The sequence below is a fragment of the Rattus norvegicus genome, chromosome X (assembly GCF_036323735.1).
Source record: "Rattus norvegicus strain BN/NHsdMcwi chromosome X, GRCr8, whole genome shotgun sequence".
Taxonomy (NCBI): Eukaryota; Metazoa; Chordata; class Mammalia; order Rodentia; family Muridae; genus Rattus; species Rattus norvegicus.
In genome coordinates, this window is record NC_086039.1 from 104,672,145 (window position 1) to 104,687,465 (window position 15,321).

At 42.0% G+C, this 15,321-nt stretch overlaps 1 pseudogene; it reads right to left on the minus strand.

The window, feature by feature from the left end:
* Positions 1 to 3,200: 3,200 nt before the first annotated feature.
* LOC134484211 (presenilin-associated rhomboid-like protein, mitochondrial) overlaps positions 3,201 to 15,321 on the minus strand; it is a 100,004-nt pseudogene continuing 87,883 nt past the window's right edge.

Below are 15,321 nucleotides of genomic sequence, written 5' to 3' on the forward strand. Positions count from 1 at the left end.
AGTCTTTGGGAGGGTCTGTTTTCTTACTTGTACCTTTTCTTTTCTCTTTGAGCTCTTTAATCTTTTATCCTGCTCTGTTTTTGACATGCTGTCTTGTAACTCCCCTAGCACTCGCTGTCCTGCTATTACTGTTGGGCGGCATTTCTCATCTTCTAGGCACGACCTCTGATGGTGCCTACCAGCAGCCGCAAAATCAAAAACCAAAAGAGAAAGAATGAAGGCTGATAAAACGATAACAAAAGCCTCCACCGCATCTTCTAATGGGGGAGAGAAGTGAAGGAGGTCAAGACCAAACATATCTCTCAGAGCTTACCCTAGACACTGCAGTTCTGTATCCTCTCCACGGACGAAATGTATATAAGTAATACTCAAGTTAATAATAAAAAATTGGGTTCAGAGCTAAACAGAGAATTCACAGCTGAGGAATGCCGAATGGATGAGAAACACCTAAAGAAATGTTCAACATCTTTAGTCATAAGGGAAATGCAAATCAAAACAACCCTGAGATGGCTAAGACCAAAAACTCAGGTGACAGCAGATGCTGGCGAGGGTGCGGAGAAAGAGGAACACTCCTCCATTGTTGGTGGGATTGCAGACTGGTAAAAACCATTCTGGAAATCAGTCTGGAGGTTCCTCAGAAAATTGGACATTGAACTGCCTGAGGATCCCGCTATACCTCTCTTGGGCATATACCCAAAAGATGCCCCAACATATAAAAAAGACACATGCTCCACTATGTTCATCGCAGCCTTATTTATAATAGCCAGAAGCTGGAAAGAACCCAGATGCCCTTCAACAGAGGAATGGATACAGAAAATGTGGTACATCTACACAATGGAATATTATTCAGCTATCAAAAACAATGACTTTATGAAATTCATAGGCAAATGGTTGGAACTGGAAAATATCATCCTGAGTGAGGTAACCCAATCACAGAAAAACACACGTGGTATGCACTCATTGATAAGTGGCTATTAGCCCAACTGCTTGAATTACCCTAGATGCCTAGAACAAATGAAACTCAAGACGGATGATCAAAATGTGAATGCTTCACTCCTTCTTTAAAAGGGGGAACAAGAATACCCTTGGCAGGGAATAGAGAGGCAAAGATTAAAACAGACACAGAAGGAACACCTATTCAGAGCCTGCTCCACATGTGGCCTACACATATACAGCCATCCAATAAGACAAGATAGATGAAGCAAAGAAGTGCAGGCCGACAGAAGCTGGATGTAGATCGCTCCTGAGAGACACAACCAGAATACAGCAAATACAGAGGCGAATGCCAGCAGCAAACCACTGAACTGAGAATAGGACCCCCAATGAAGGAGTCAGGGGGGGGACTGGAAGAGCTTGAAGGGGCTCGTGACCCCATATGTACAACAATTCCAAGCAACCAGAGCTTCCAGGGACTAAGCCACTACCTAAAGACTATACATGGACTGACCCTGGACTCTGACCCCATAGGTAGCAATGAATATCCTAGTAAGAGCACCAGTGGAAGGGGAAGCCCTGGGTCCTGCTAAGACTGAACCCCCAGTGAACTAGACTGTTGGGGTGAGGGTGGCAGTGGGGGGAGGATGGGGAGGGGAACACCCATAAGGAAGGGGGGAGGGATTAGGGGGATGTTTGCCCGGAAACCGGGAAAGGGAATAACACTCGAAATGTGTATAAGAAATACTCAAGTTGGGGTTGGGATTTTGCTCAGTGGTAGAGCGCTTGCCTAGCAAGCGCAAGACCCTGGGTTGGGTCCCCAGCTCCGAAAAAAAGAAAAAAGAAGAAGAAGAAAAAAGAAATACTCAAGTTAATAAAAAATATATATAGCAGACAAAAAATAAAGAAATAATTTTCATGTTAAAAAAGTGGGGTAGAGAGCTAAACAAAGAATTCTCAGTTTACGAATATCAAATGGCTGAGAAGCACCTAAAGAAATGTTTAAAATCCTTAGTCATCAGGGAATTGCAAATCAAAATAACCCTGAGATCCACCTCACATCAGTCAGAATAGCTAAGATCAAAAACTCAGGTAACAGCAGATGCTGGCAAGAATGTAGAGAAAAAAGAACACTCCTCCATTGTTGGTGGGATTGCAAACTGGTACAACCACTCTGGAAATCAGTCTGGAGGTTCCTCAGAAAATTGGACATTAAAGTACCTGAGGACCCAGCTATAAATCTCCGGGGCATATACCCAAAAGATGCTCCAACATACAACAAAGACACATGCTCCACTATGTTCATAGCAGACGTATTTATAAAAGCCAGGAGCTGGAAAGAACCCAGATGCCCTTCAACAGAGGAATGGATACAGAAAATGTGTTACATCTACACAATGGAGTACTACTCAGCTATCAAAAACAATGACTTCATGAAATGCATAGGCAAATGATGGAACTAGACAGTATCATCCTGAGTGAGGTAATCCAATCACAGAAAAACACACATGTTATGAAGTCACTGATAAGTGGATTTTAGCCCAAAACTCAAATTACCCAAAATACAATCCACAGACCACATGAAGCTCAAGAAGAAATATGACCAAAGTGCAGATGATTCACTCCTTCTTAAAGGGGGAACAAAAATATTCATAGGAGGGAAGGTGGAGGCAAAGTTTAAAGCAGAGATCGAAGGAATGGCCATTCACACCCTGCCCCACATGTGGCCCATATATATACAGTCACCAAAACTGGTTAAGATGGATGAACCAAAGAAGTGCAGGCCGACAGGAACCGGAGAGGGATGTCTCTTGAGAGACACAACCAGAACATGTCAAATACAGAGGTGAATGCTAGCAGCAAACCATTGAACTGAGAAGAGAGATACCCGTGGGAGGAAGTAGAGAAAGGATTGAAAGCGCTAAAGGGGCTTGCAACCCCAAAAGAACAACAATGCCAACCAACCAGAGCTACCAGGGACTAAACCACTACCCAAAGACTATACACAGACTGACCCAAGGCTCCAAATGCATATGTAGCAGAGAACAGACTTGTTGGGTCACCAGTGGAAGGGGAAGCACTTGGTCCTGCGAAGGTTGGACCCCCAGTGCAGGGGAACATCGGAGGAGTGGTAAGCTGGCTGGAAGGGAGGGAAACACCCTTATGGGGAAGAGGAAGGGAAGGGGGACAAGGGAGGGCAGAGGGTGTTTAAGGACAGAACACCGGGCAAGGGGATAATTTGAAATGTAAATAAAGAAATATATCGTTTAAAAAATTATCCAGCTCAGGAACATCACTGCTGGTTCCAAAGTAATGATTACTTTTAAGGCATTGCCTGCCATGAAGGCAAAAACGCGGAGGAAGATGATAAGGAGCCTCCGGTCTGGAATCGTGGTGCAGATTGCAGCAAGAATTGCCATGACTGCTCCCAAGCACCAAGGAAAGGTTCTGATTTTAATGTAGCAATTTTACACACATAACTGACAAAATTGAAAATAACAACGGAAGACATGAACATGGGTACAACTTGTTCTTGACCCAGAATGTTCTCGATGCTGGATGAGAAGCTGCACAAAACAGACATATTTGTGCCGTGAGGAATAAGGAGAAATTGTGGACAGAAACTTGGAGACCAAAGGACTTCTGAGGCTGGGTTGTGTGTACAGAATATGTGCATGGTCAGATGCAGGGAATGCAGGGTGTCCATAAGCAGAATGAGAGAGATGTGGTGATTAGGATGCCTGTCACCCTCTTCTGACCACCACCTAGGCTATTACACCACTTGTGGATCTCCTTTCTGATGTCTACTTTGTTTTGTGGGCGTATGCTGTCCACCCATTAACTTTTATGTCATCAACATTACTCTGTACCCTGGATTTCGGTGATTCAAATAGCTAAATATAGCTGATTCAAATGCACAGCCTGTGACCTCTATAGTGGAATTAAAGCCTTCTGTTGAGTTGATATAAGCTAGACCTAATGATAAAAAAAAAAAACAAAAAAAAATGTTTCCTTCAGAGGCTGGATCAAGGTACTTCTCTTGTAGGCTTCTTCACTTGACCCTGCGTTTGATCTTCAAGGTTCTTCCTTCCTCAGAACATTTGTAAATGTACAATGTTGCCTAAGATAAAATTTATACCCGGATTTGGGTAGGCGCAGAGCCTGGGTCTGAGAGAGTTCCTGGTAGGCTCCATAGAAGGGAGGCCCAGAAGACTAAAGGCAACCGTAGACTCGCTGTACCCAACCTCAGAATGCCATCTACCCAATCCCTGCTTCAATATTGCCTGATGTTCCTAATCCTTCAGAAGCACATTCTAATGAATTTAGCACAATAGTCTCAAGTGATGTAGGTCTGCCATGTTTTGCAGAGCACAAAATTTGTTGTGGTTCTTGATCATGTTTTGTTTGCATTGGAAATCGATTCTTTTCCCATAGAAGTGATGACATAAAAATTGTCGATAATGATATACAAATATGTGATATAAATATCTTCAGGCACTATAAAAAGTAGCTTGAGTCTCTGTCAGTTCATATAGGCTGGAAAGAGGTCTGGAGTGAGGCTTTGAGTTGTAGCTCAGTGGTAGAGCGCATACCTTGCACGTATGTTGTCTCGGGTTCGATTCCCGGCCTCTCCAAGCTTTTTGTTTTTTTTCTCTTCACGATCAGTTTCTAGACAGGATCTAGAAGACGTGTCGGTAAAGACCTCCGTAGTCTGGGCCGTATGGTCAAAGTGCTCATCTATAACCGTGACAACAATATTCCACTCTAACCTTGAAGACGTTCCCATGGAGACCTCTTAGTCTGGGGAGTACAGCGTGGTCATCGCTCTGGGATTATGTTTCCTCACAGCTTCTGCCTTCATGCTGCTGGCAGTTTCCTAGTGGGTATGCTTTCTCGGGTGAAGGACGTCAAGGAAGAATGACTTCTGCTTTGAGAGAAATAAGGGAGGATACTGTGTAGGAGAAAAGTCTGTTTCAGGGACAGGATCAAGACACTTTCTTCTATGTTTCCCCCCTTGACAGTTTTTTTTTGTTTTGTTTTGTTTTGTTTTGTTTTGTTTTGTTTTATCATTAGGTCTACCTTATATCAACTAGACAGAAGGCTTTAATTCCACTATAGAGGTCACAGGCTGTGTATTTGAATTAGCTATATTTAGCAATTCGAATCACCGAAATCCAGGGTACAGAGTAATGTTGATGACATAAAAGTTAATGGGTGGACAGCATACACCCACAAAAGAAAGTAGACATCAGAAAGGAGATCCACAAGTGGTGTAATAGCCTAGGTGGTGGCCAGAAGCGGGTGACAGGCATCCTAATCACCACATCTCTCTCATTCTGCTTATGGACACCCTGCATTCCCTGTATCTGACCATGCACATATTCTGTACACACAACCCAACCTCAGAAGTCCTTTGGTCTCCAAGTTTCTGTCCACAATTTCTCCTTATTCCTCACGGCACAAATATGTCTGTTTTGTGCAGCTTCTCATCCAGCATCGAGAACATTCTGGGTCAAGAACAAGTTGTACCCATGTTCATGTGTTCAGTTTTTATTTTCAATTCTGTCAGTTATGTGTGTAAAGTTGCCACATTAAAATCAGGACCTTCCCTTGGTGCTTGGGATTAATCATGGCAATTCTTGCTGCAATCTGCACCATGATCCCAGTCTGGAGGCTCCTTATCATCTTCCTCCATGTTTTTGCCTTCATGGTAGGCAATGCCTTAAAAGAAATCATTGTCTTGGATACAGCAGAGAGCATTCAGGGATTTGATAAGTTTTTATTTTGGAGAAACATCCTTGTGGAGTTCTCTTTGGAATAAGGTATATCATATATTTTCATGACCTCATTTGAAAGAACTAGACAGCCGCTAGTGAAAATCTGGCATAAAATAAGGACTAACGACCCCAAGAAGGGTCTAAGTGAAACAAAAGCCTTGCGACAGCTCTGAGTGAAACAAAGGAGACCACTATGATCTGACCCTTGCTGCCTGACAGAGTCTCAGCATTGCCTGTCGCAGTGTTTTTAATGTCCTCAGTGTATGTCTAATTAGCACACTATGACAAAATTGTGACACAGATGAATAAAAGTCTACAAAATAATGTGCTAATGTATTAGCAATATTCTATCAATCTCAGAGCACCAAACTTTCCAGCCAATTTTCTGAACACACATCGATTCTCTTTAAATTATGCCTTAACTTTCAGGACGGAAATATTGATTTCAAATTTTTGGCAGGGCAGTCATTTTCTTTCACAACTTTTCTGTACTGTATTTATCACTTCGTATATTCTGGGGGTTCCCTTAAATTTACACTTTATTCAATAGAACTTTACTTTTCTCAGGGAAATATCCTAATTCCATTTTTTATCTTTATTAACATGAATATTTCTTATTTACATTTCGATTGTTATTCCCTTTCTTGGATTCCGGGCCAACATCCCCATAACCCCTCCCCATCCCCTTCTATATTGGTGCTCCCCTCCCCATCCTTCCCCATTACCACCCTCCCCCCAACAATCACCAAGGGCTTCCCCTTCCACTGGTGCTCTTACTAGGTTATTCATTGCTACCTATGAGGTTGGAGCCCAGGGTCAGTCCATGTATAGTCTTTGGGTAGTGGCTTAGTCCCCGGAAGCTCTGGTTGGTTGGCATTGTTGTTCATATGGGGTCTGGAGCACCTTCAAGCTCTTCCGGTCCTTTCTCTGATCCTTCAACAGGGGTCCCATTCACAGTTCAGTGGTTTGCTGCTGGCATTCACCTATGTATTTTCTGTATTCTGTCTGTGTCTCTGGGGAGAGATCTACATCCGGCTCCTGTCGGCCTGCACTTCTTTGCTTCATCCATCTTGTCTAATTGGGTGGCTGTATATGTATGGGCCACATGTGGGGCAGGCTCTGAATGGGTGTTCCTTCTGCCTCTGTTTTAATCTTTCCCTCCCTATTCCCTGCCAAGGGTATTCTTGTTCCCCCTTTTAAAGAAGGAGTGAAGCATTCGCATTTTGATCATCTGCCTTGAGTTTCATGTGTTCTGTGCATCTAGGGTAATTCAAGCATTTGGGCTAATAGCCACTTATCAATGAGTGCATACCATGTGTGTTTTTCTGTGATTGGGTTACCTCACTCAGGATGATATTTTCCAGTTCCATCCATTTGCCTATGAATTTCATAAAGTCATTGCTTTTGATAGCTGAGTATTATTCCATTGTGTAGATGTACCACATTTTCTGTATCCATTCCTCTGTTGAAGGGCATCTGGGTTCTTTCCAGCTTCTGGCTATTATAAATAAGGCTGCGATGAACATAGTGGAGCACGTGTCTTTTTTGTATGTTGGGGCATCTTTTGGGTATATGCCCAAGAGAGGTATAGCTGGGTCCTCAGGTAGTTCAATGTCCAATTTTCTGAGGATCCTCCAGACTGATTTCTAGAATGGTTGTACCAGTCTGCAATCCCACCAACAATGGAGGAGTGTTCCTCTTTCTCCACATCCTCGCCAGCATCTGCTGTCACCTGAGTTTTTGATCTTAGCCATTCTCACTGTTGTGAGGTGAAATCTCAGGGTTGTTTTGAGTTGCATTTCCCTTATGACTAAAGATTTTGAACATTTCTTTAGGTGTTTCTTAGCCATTCGACATTCCTCAGCTGTGAAATCTTTGTTTAGCTCTGAACCCCATTTTTTAATAGGGTTATTTGATTCCCTTCGGTCTAACTTCTTGAGTTCTTTGTATATTTTGGACATAAGCCCTCTATCTGTTGTAGCATTGGTAAAGATCTTTTCCCAATCTGTTGGTTGCCGTTTTGTCCTAACTACGCTGTCCTTTGCCTTACAGAAGCTTTGCAGTTTTATGAGATCCCATTTGTCGATTCTTGATCTTAGAGCATAAGCCATTGGTGTTTTGTTCAGGAAATTTTTTCCAGTAAACATGTGGTCGAGTTGCTTCCCCAATTTTTCTTCTATTACTTTGAGTATATTTGGTTTGATGTGGAGGTCCTTGATCCACCTGGACTTAAGCTTTGTACAGGGTGATAAGCATGGATCGATCTGCATTTTTCTACATGTTGACCTCCAGTTGAACCAGCACCATTTGCTGAAAATGCTATCTTTTTTCCATTGAATGGTTTTGGCTCCTTTGTGAAAAATCAAGTGACCATAGGTGTGTGGGTTCATTTCTGGGTCTTCAATTCTATTCCATTGGTCTATCTGTCTGTCTCTGTACCAATACCATCCAGTTTTTATAACTATTGCTCTGTAATACTGCTTGAGTTCAGGGATAGTGATTCCGCCTGAAGTCCTTTTATTGTTGAGGATAGTTTTAGCTATCCTGGGTTTTTTGTTATTCCAGATGAATTTGCAAATTGTTCTGTCTAACTCTTTGAAGAACTGGATTGGTATTTTGATGGGGATTGCATTGAATGTGTAGATCGCTTTTGGTAAAATGGCCATTTTTACTATATTAATCCTGCCAATCCATGAGCATGGGAGATCTTTCCATTTTCTGAGGTCTTCTTCAATTTCTTTCTTCAGAGGCTTGAAGTTCTTATTGTACAGATCTTTTACTTGCTTGGTTAAAGTCACACCAAGGTACTTTACATTATTTGGGTCTGTTATGAAGGGTGTTGTTTCCCTAATTTCTTTCTCGGCTTGTTTCTCTTTTGTGTAGAGGAAGGCTACTGATTTATTTGAGTTAATTTTATACCCATCCACTTTGCTGAAGTTGTTTATCAGCTTTAGTAGTTCTCTGGTGGAACTTTTGGGATCACTTAAATATACTATCATATCATCTGCAAAAAGTGATATTTTGACTTCTTCTTTTCTGATCTGTATTCCCATGACCTCCTTTTGTTGTCTGATTGCTCTGGCTAGAACTTCAAGAACTATATTGAAGAAGTAGGGCGAGAGTGGGTAGCCTTGTGTAGTCCCTGATTTTAGTGGGATTGCTTCAAGTTTCTCTCCATTTAGTTTAATGTTAGCAACTGGTTTGCTGTATATGGCTTTTACTATGTTTAGGTATGGGCCTTGAATTCCTATTCTTTCCAGGACTTTTATCATGAAGGGGTGTTGAATTTTGTCAAATGCTTTCTCAGCATCTAATGAAATGATTATGTGGTTTTGTTCTTTCAGTTTGTTTATATAATGGATCACGTTGATGGTTTTCTGTATATTAAACCATCCCTTCATGCCTGGGATGAAGCCTACTTGATCATGGTGGATGATTGTTTTGATGTGCTCTTGGATTCGGTTTGCCAGAATTTTATTGAGTATTTTTGCGTCGATATTCATAAGGGAAATTGGTGTGAAGTTCTCTTTCTTTGTTGGGTCTTTGTGTGGTTTAGGTATAAGAGTAATTGTGGCTTCATAGAAGGAATTCGGTAGTGATCCATCTGTTTCAATTTTGTGGAATAGTTTGGATAATATTGGTATGAGGTCTTCTATGAAGGTTTGATAGAATTCTGCACTAAAACCGTCTGGACCCGGGCTCTTTTTGGTTGGGAGACCTTTAATGACTGCTTCTATTTCCTTAGGAGTTATGGGGTTGTTTAACTGGTTCATCTGTTCCTGATTTAACTTCAGTACCTGGTATCTGTCTAGGAAATTGTCCATTTCCTGTAGATTTTCAAGTTTTGTTGAATATAGGCTTTTATAGTAAGATCTGATGATTTTTTGAATTTCCTCTGAATCTGTAGTTATGTCTCCCTTTTCATTTCTGATTTTGTTAATTTGGACACACTCTCTGTGTCCTCTCGTTAGTCTGGCTAAGGGTTTATCTATCTTGTTGATTTTCTCAAAGAACCAACTTTTGGTTCTGTTGATTCTTTCTATGGTCCTTTTTGTTTCTACTTGGTTGATTTCAGCTCTGAGTTTGATTATTTCCTGCCTTCTACTCCTCCTGGGTGTATTTGCTTCTTTTTGTTCTAGAGCTTTTAGGTGTGCTGTCAAGCTGCTGACATATGCTCTTTCCTGTTTCTTTCTGCAGGCACTCAACGCTGTGAGTTTTCCTATTAGCACAGCTTTCATTGTGTCCCATAAGTTTGGGTATGTTGTACCTTCATTTTCATTAAATTCTAAGAAGTCTTTAATTTCTTTCTTTATTTCTTCCTTGACCTGGTTATCGCTGAGTAGAGCATTGTTCAACTTCCACGTATATGTCGGCGTTTTTCCCTTATTGTTATTGAAGACCAGCTTTAGGCCGTGGTGGTCTGATAGCAGGCATGGGATTATTCCTATCTTTCTGTACCTGTTGAGGCCTGTTTTTTGACCAATTATATGGTCAATTTTGGAGAAATTACCATGAGGAGCTGAGAAGAATGTATATCCTTTTGCTTTAGGATAGAATGTTCTATAAATATCTGTTAAGTCCATTTGGCTCATGACTTCTCTTAGTCTGTCTATGTCTCTGTTTAATTTCTGTTTCCATGATCTGTCCATTGATGAGAGTGGGGTGTTGAAATCTCCTACTATTATTGTGTGAGGTGCAGTGTGTGTTTTGAGCTTTAGTAACGTTTCTTTTACGTATGTAGTTGCCCTTGTATTTGGGGCATAGATATTTAGGATTGAGAGTTCATCTTGATGGATTTTTCCTTTGATGAATATGAAATGTCCTTCCTTATCTTTTTTGATGACTTTTAGTTGAAAATTGATTTTATTTGATATTAGAATGGCTACTCCAGCTTGCTTCTTCCGACCATTTATTTGGAAAGTTGTTTTCCAGCCTTTCACTCTGAGGTAGTGTCTGTCTTTGTCTCTGAGGTGTGTTTCCTGTAGGCAGCAGAATGCAGGGTCCTCATTGCGTGTCCAGTTTGTTAATTTATGTCCTTTTTTTGGGGAGTTGAGGCCATTGATGTTGAGAGATATTAAGGAATAATGATCATTGCTTCCTGTTATATTCATATTTGGATATGAGGTTATGTTTGTGTGCTTTTCTTCTCTTTGTTTTGTTGCCAAGACGATTAGTTTCTTGCTTCTTCTAGGGTATAGCTTGCCTCCTTATGTTGGGCTTTACCCTTTATTATCCTTTGTAGTGCTGGATTTGTAGAAAGATATTGTGTAAATTTGGTTTTGTCATGGAATATCTTGGTTTCTCCATCTATGTTAATTCAGAGTTTTGCAGGATACAGTAACCTGAGCTGGCAGTTGTGTTCTCTTAGGGTCTGTGTGACATCTGTCCAGGATCTTTTGACTTTCATAGTTTCTGGCAAAAAGTCTGGTGTGATTCTGATAGGTCTGCCTTTATATGTTACTTGACCTTTTTCCCTTACTGCTTTTAATATTCTTTCTTTATTTTGTGCATTTGATGTTTTGATTGTTATGTGATGGGAGGAGTTTCTTTTCTGGTCCAATCCATTTGGAGTTCTGTAGACTTCTTGTAGGCTTATGGGTATCTCTTTCTTTAGGTTAGGGAAGTTTTCTTCTATGATTTTGTTGAAGATATTTACTGGTCCTTTGAGCTGGGAGTCTTCACTCTCTTCTATACCTATTATCCTTAGGTTTGATCTCCTCATTGAGTCCTGGATATCCTGTATGTTTTGGACCAGTAGCTTTTTCTGCTTTACATTATCTTTGACAGTTGAGTCGATGATTTCTATGGAATCTTCTGCTCCAGAGATTCTCTCTTCCATCTCTTGTATTCTGTTGGTGAAGCTTGTATGTACGGCTCCTTGTATTTTCTTTTGGTTTTCTATATCCAGGGTTGTTTCCATGTGTTCTTTCTTGATTGCTTCTGTTTCCATTTTCAATTCCTTCAACTGTTTGATTGTGTTTTCCTGGAATTCTTTCAGGGATTTTTGTGATTCCTCTCTGTAGTCTTCTACTTGTTTATTAATGTTTTCCTGTGTTTCTCTAAGTTCTTCACGTCTTTCTTGAAGTCCTCCAGCATCATGATCAAATATGATTTTGAAACTAGATCTTGCTTTTCTGGTGTGTTTGGATATTCAGTGTTTGCTTTGGTGGGAGAATTGGGCTCTGATGATGCCATGTAGTCTTGGTTTCTGTTGCTTGGGTTCCTGTGCTTGACTCTCGCCATCAGATTATCTCTAGTGTTATTTGTTCTTCTATTTCTGACAGTGGCTAGACTGTCCTATAAGCCTGTGTGTCAGGGCTGCTGTAGACCTGTTTTCCTGTTTTCTTTCAGCCAGTTATGGGAACAGAGTGTTCTGCTTTCGGGTGGGTAGTTTTTTCTATCTACAGGTCTTCAGCTGTTCCTGTGGGCCTGTGTCCTGAGCTCAATAGGCAGGTTGCTTGCAGTAGGAACGTTTGTCTTACCTGATGTCCTGAGGCTCAAGTTTGCTCGTGGGGTGTTTCTTATGAGCTCTCCTTGGGGGCAGCAACCAGGAAGATCTTCACTGCCCTTTCCAGGAGCTTTCGTGCACCAAGGTTCAAGATGGTGTTTGGTGTCTTCCTCTGGATTCAGAGATGTGGGCAGAGTGCAGTCTTTTCTGGTTTCCCAGGTGTGTCTGCCTCTCTGAAGGTTTAGCTCTCCCTCCCACGGGATTTGGGTGCAGAGAACTCTTTATCTGGTCGTTCCCTTCAGGTTCAGGCGGTGTCTCAGATGCAGCGGACCTGCTGCTCCTGGGCCGTCCTCTATGGGAACCCAGAAGCCGTATACAGTTTCCTCTTGGGCCAGGGATGTGGGCAGGGGTGGGCAGTGTTGGTGGTCTCTTCCGCTCTGCAGTCTCAGGAGTGCCCACCTTTCCAGGCGGTGAGGTCTCTCTCCCACGGGGTTTGGGAGCAGAGAGCTGCTGCGGGCGGGGATCCACGGGTTTGTGATTCCCGCTAAATACCGGAAGTGTCGGTCCTAGCGGAATTTTGCCTCTGTGTGTCCTGAGTTCACCAGGCAGGTCTCTTGGAGCAGGAAGGTTTGTCTTACCTGTGGTCCCGAGGCTCAAGTTTGCTCGGGGGTTTTGATTACGAGCTCTCCATGGCACCCGCAACCAGGAAGATCATTGAAAACTTTTGACATTTAGTTCCCACATGCATGATCTCTACTAAAAGCTTATTCCCCAGATATATTAAATGTGTGTGTGTGTGTGTGTGTGTGTGTGTGTGTGTGTGTGTGTGATTCCTTACACTAAATATATCTGCAAGAACAATAAAAAGGGACAAAGGCATGGAATTACACATTTTAAAAAAATGGCTGACTGATGCATTAAAAATTAATTTTGAATTTCCTTGTCCTTCACAAGGTCTAAATTAATGCAGCTCATTCAAACATCAGAATTAAATCACATATAAAATGTTCATCGTTAGCTATTAGAAGCATAAAATTAGAACAGAGTAAACATGTATATTGATGTTTATGTATAAAATGGTGCATACGCCATTGAAGGCCCCTTAGGGTTTGCTGTTGTGGTAAGTAATTTTTTAAAGAAAGAGAGTTCATAAACCCACACTATGGTCTGCAGGGGTGGGTCACATGGCATCTGCAAGGTATTTTCATCTTAATCAGCAGAACACCTCAATCAGACTAGCTGAGTTTGCAATATCAGCAGAAGCCGCCCTCTTGTGACTGTCTGCTGTGAACTCTGTTCACAGTCCCAGCATCTGCCCCCTGTGGTTATAGTGACAATTCCCAGTATCCCAGTAAAATCAAAACTCGATAAGCTTGTAATTTGTCAATCAGATTCACATGAGTAAATTCTCACCCCGCAAATCCTCCACACAAGAAATAGTTAACCAATTAACATCGATATACACTGTCCACCTATAGGACAAATGTCCTATAAAAGCCCATCATAACTACCTGTGGCCCTTTAAGGTCACACAGATCTAGGTTGTCCTTCTCTGCATCCATCTTGGTTCATCTTCTCCACTCTCCTCTCTGTCGCTCCTCTCTCCAAAACTCTGTGCCCGCCTTACTTTGTCACTGCCCAATCACAGGCCTTGCCTTATCTTGTGCCTTCCTTCACCTGCATGTAGACAACAATCCACATCTCACCCTTTCTGTCTAATTAAAAAGAGAAATTCCTCTCAAATATAAATTGAACACAGCTATCGCCATTCTGTAATTAAAAGTATAAGATACACTGAACACCCAGTCCATCATCCTTGTCAATTAAATAATGCATTCCCTTATCAATCTTAGCTTAAGAAAGCCTCTTCATGTCCCATATTCTTTCTTCCATCTCTTCCATAAGACTCTTTGAGCTTCTCTTGTATTTATTAAAAGGGGTTATTTATGTCCCTCTTAAAGTCCTTTATCATCATGAGATATGATTTTAAATCAGACTCTTGCTTTTCTGGTGTGTTAGGTTATCCAGGGCTTGCTGTGGTGGGAGAACTGGGTTCTAACGATGCCATGTAGGCTTGATTTCTGTTACTTATGATCTTGTGCTCACCGCTCGCCATCTGGCTATCTCTGGTGTTATTCGGACTTGCTGTTTCTGACTGGAGCTTGTCTCTGATGTGAGCCTGTGAGCCTGTGATCTTAGATGTGTCAGCACTTGTGAGACACCAGCTCTCTCCGGGTGGGATTGAGTTGTGCATAGTTGTGACATAGGGTCAGCTCCTGGACACAGATGGAAACCAGAAAGATCCTGTCCCTGGCTGCCCTGTGGTTCCTGTGTCCCAGTCCTAAAAGAACATACATGGTATGTACTCACTGATAAGTGTACATTAGGAAAAAAGCTCAGAATACCTACGATATAACTTGCAGACCACATGAAGCTCAAGAAGACAGAAGACCAAAGTGTGGATGCTTCAGTCGTACGTAGAAAGGGGAACAAAATATTGATGGGAGGGACACTGTGGGAGGGACTTGGGAAGAAAGCAGGAGGGGCGAGGAAAAAAGGGGAGGGATCAGGTTAGAAAGGAGACTGGATAGATATATAGAGGGTTAGGAAATTGAACAGAAGTGTGGAGAAATGGAGGACAGGGGATCTGGGGACAGCCACCATAAAGTCTCACATGGCAGGAGAGCAAGAGACTCCCAGGACCCAAAGGGGATGAAATTAGCTGAAATACTAAACAAAGGGGAGAGAGAACCTGTAGAGACCATTTCCATAGGTTAGGCAAGGTTCCTGGTTGAGGGATGGGACCACACACCCTTCTCAAAAATTTTAACCCAGAATTGCTCCTGTCTAAAGGAAATACAGGTACAAAGAGTGGAGCAGAGACTGAAGGAAAGGCCATTCTAGAGACTGCTCCACCTAAGAATCCATTCCCTATGCAGACAGCAAATCCAGACGCTATTGCTAATGCCAAAAAATGCTTTCTGACAAGATCCTGATATAGCTCTTTCTAAGAAGATCTGTCAGAGCCTTACTGATACAGATGAGGATGCTTGCAGCCAGCCATCAGACTGAGCGCAGGGTCTCCAATGGAGGAGTTAGAGAAAGGACTGAAGGAGATGAAGGGGTTTTCAATGGCCCAAGAAGAACAAAAATGTCCACCAC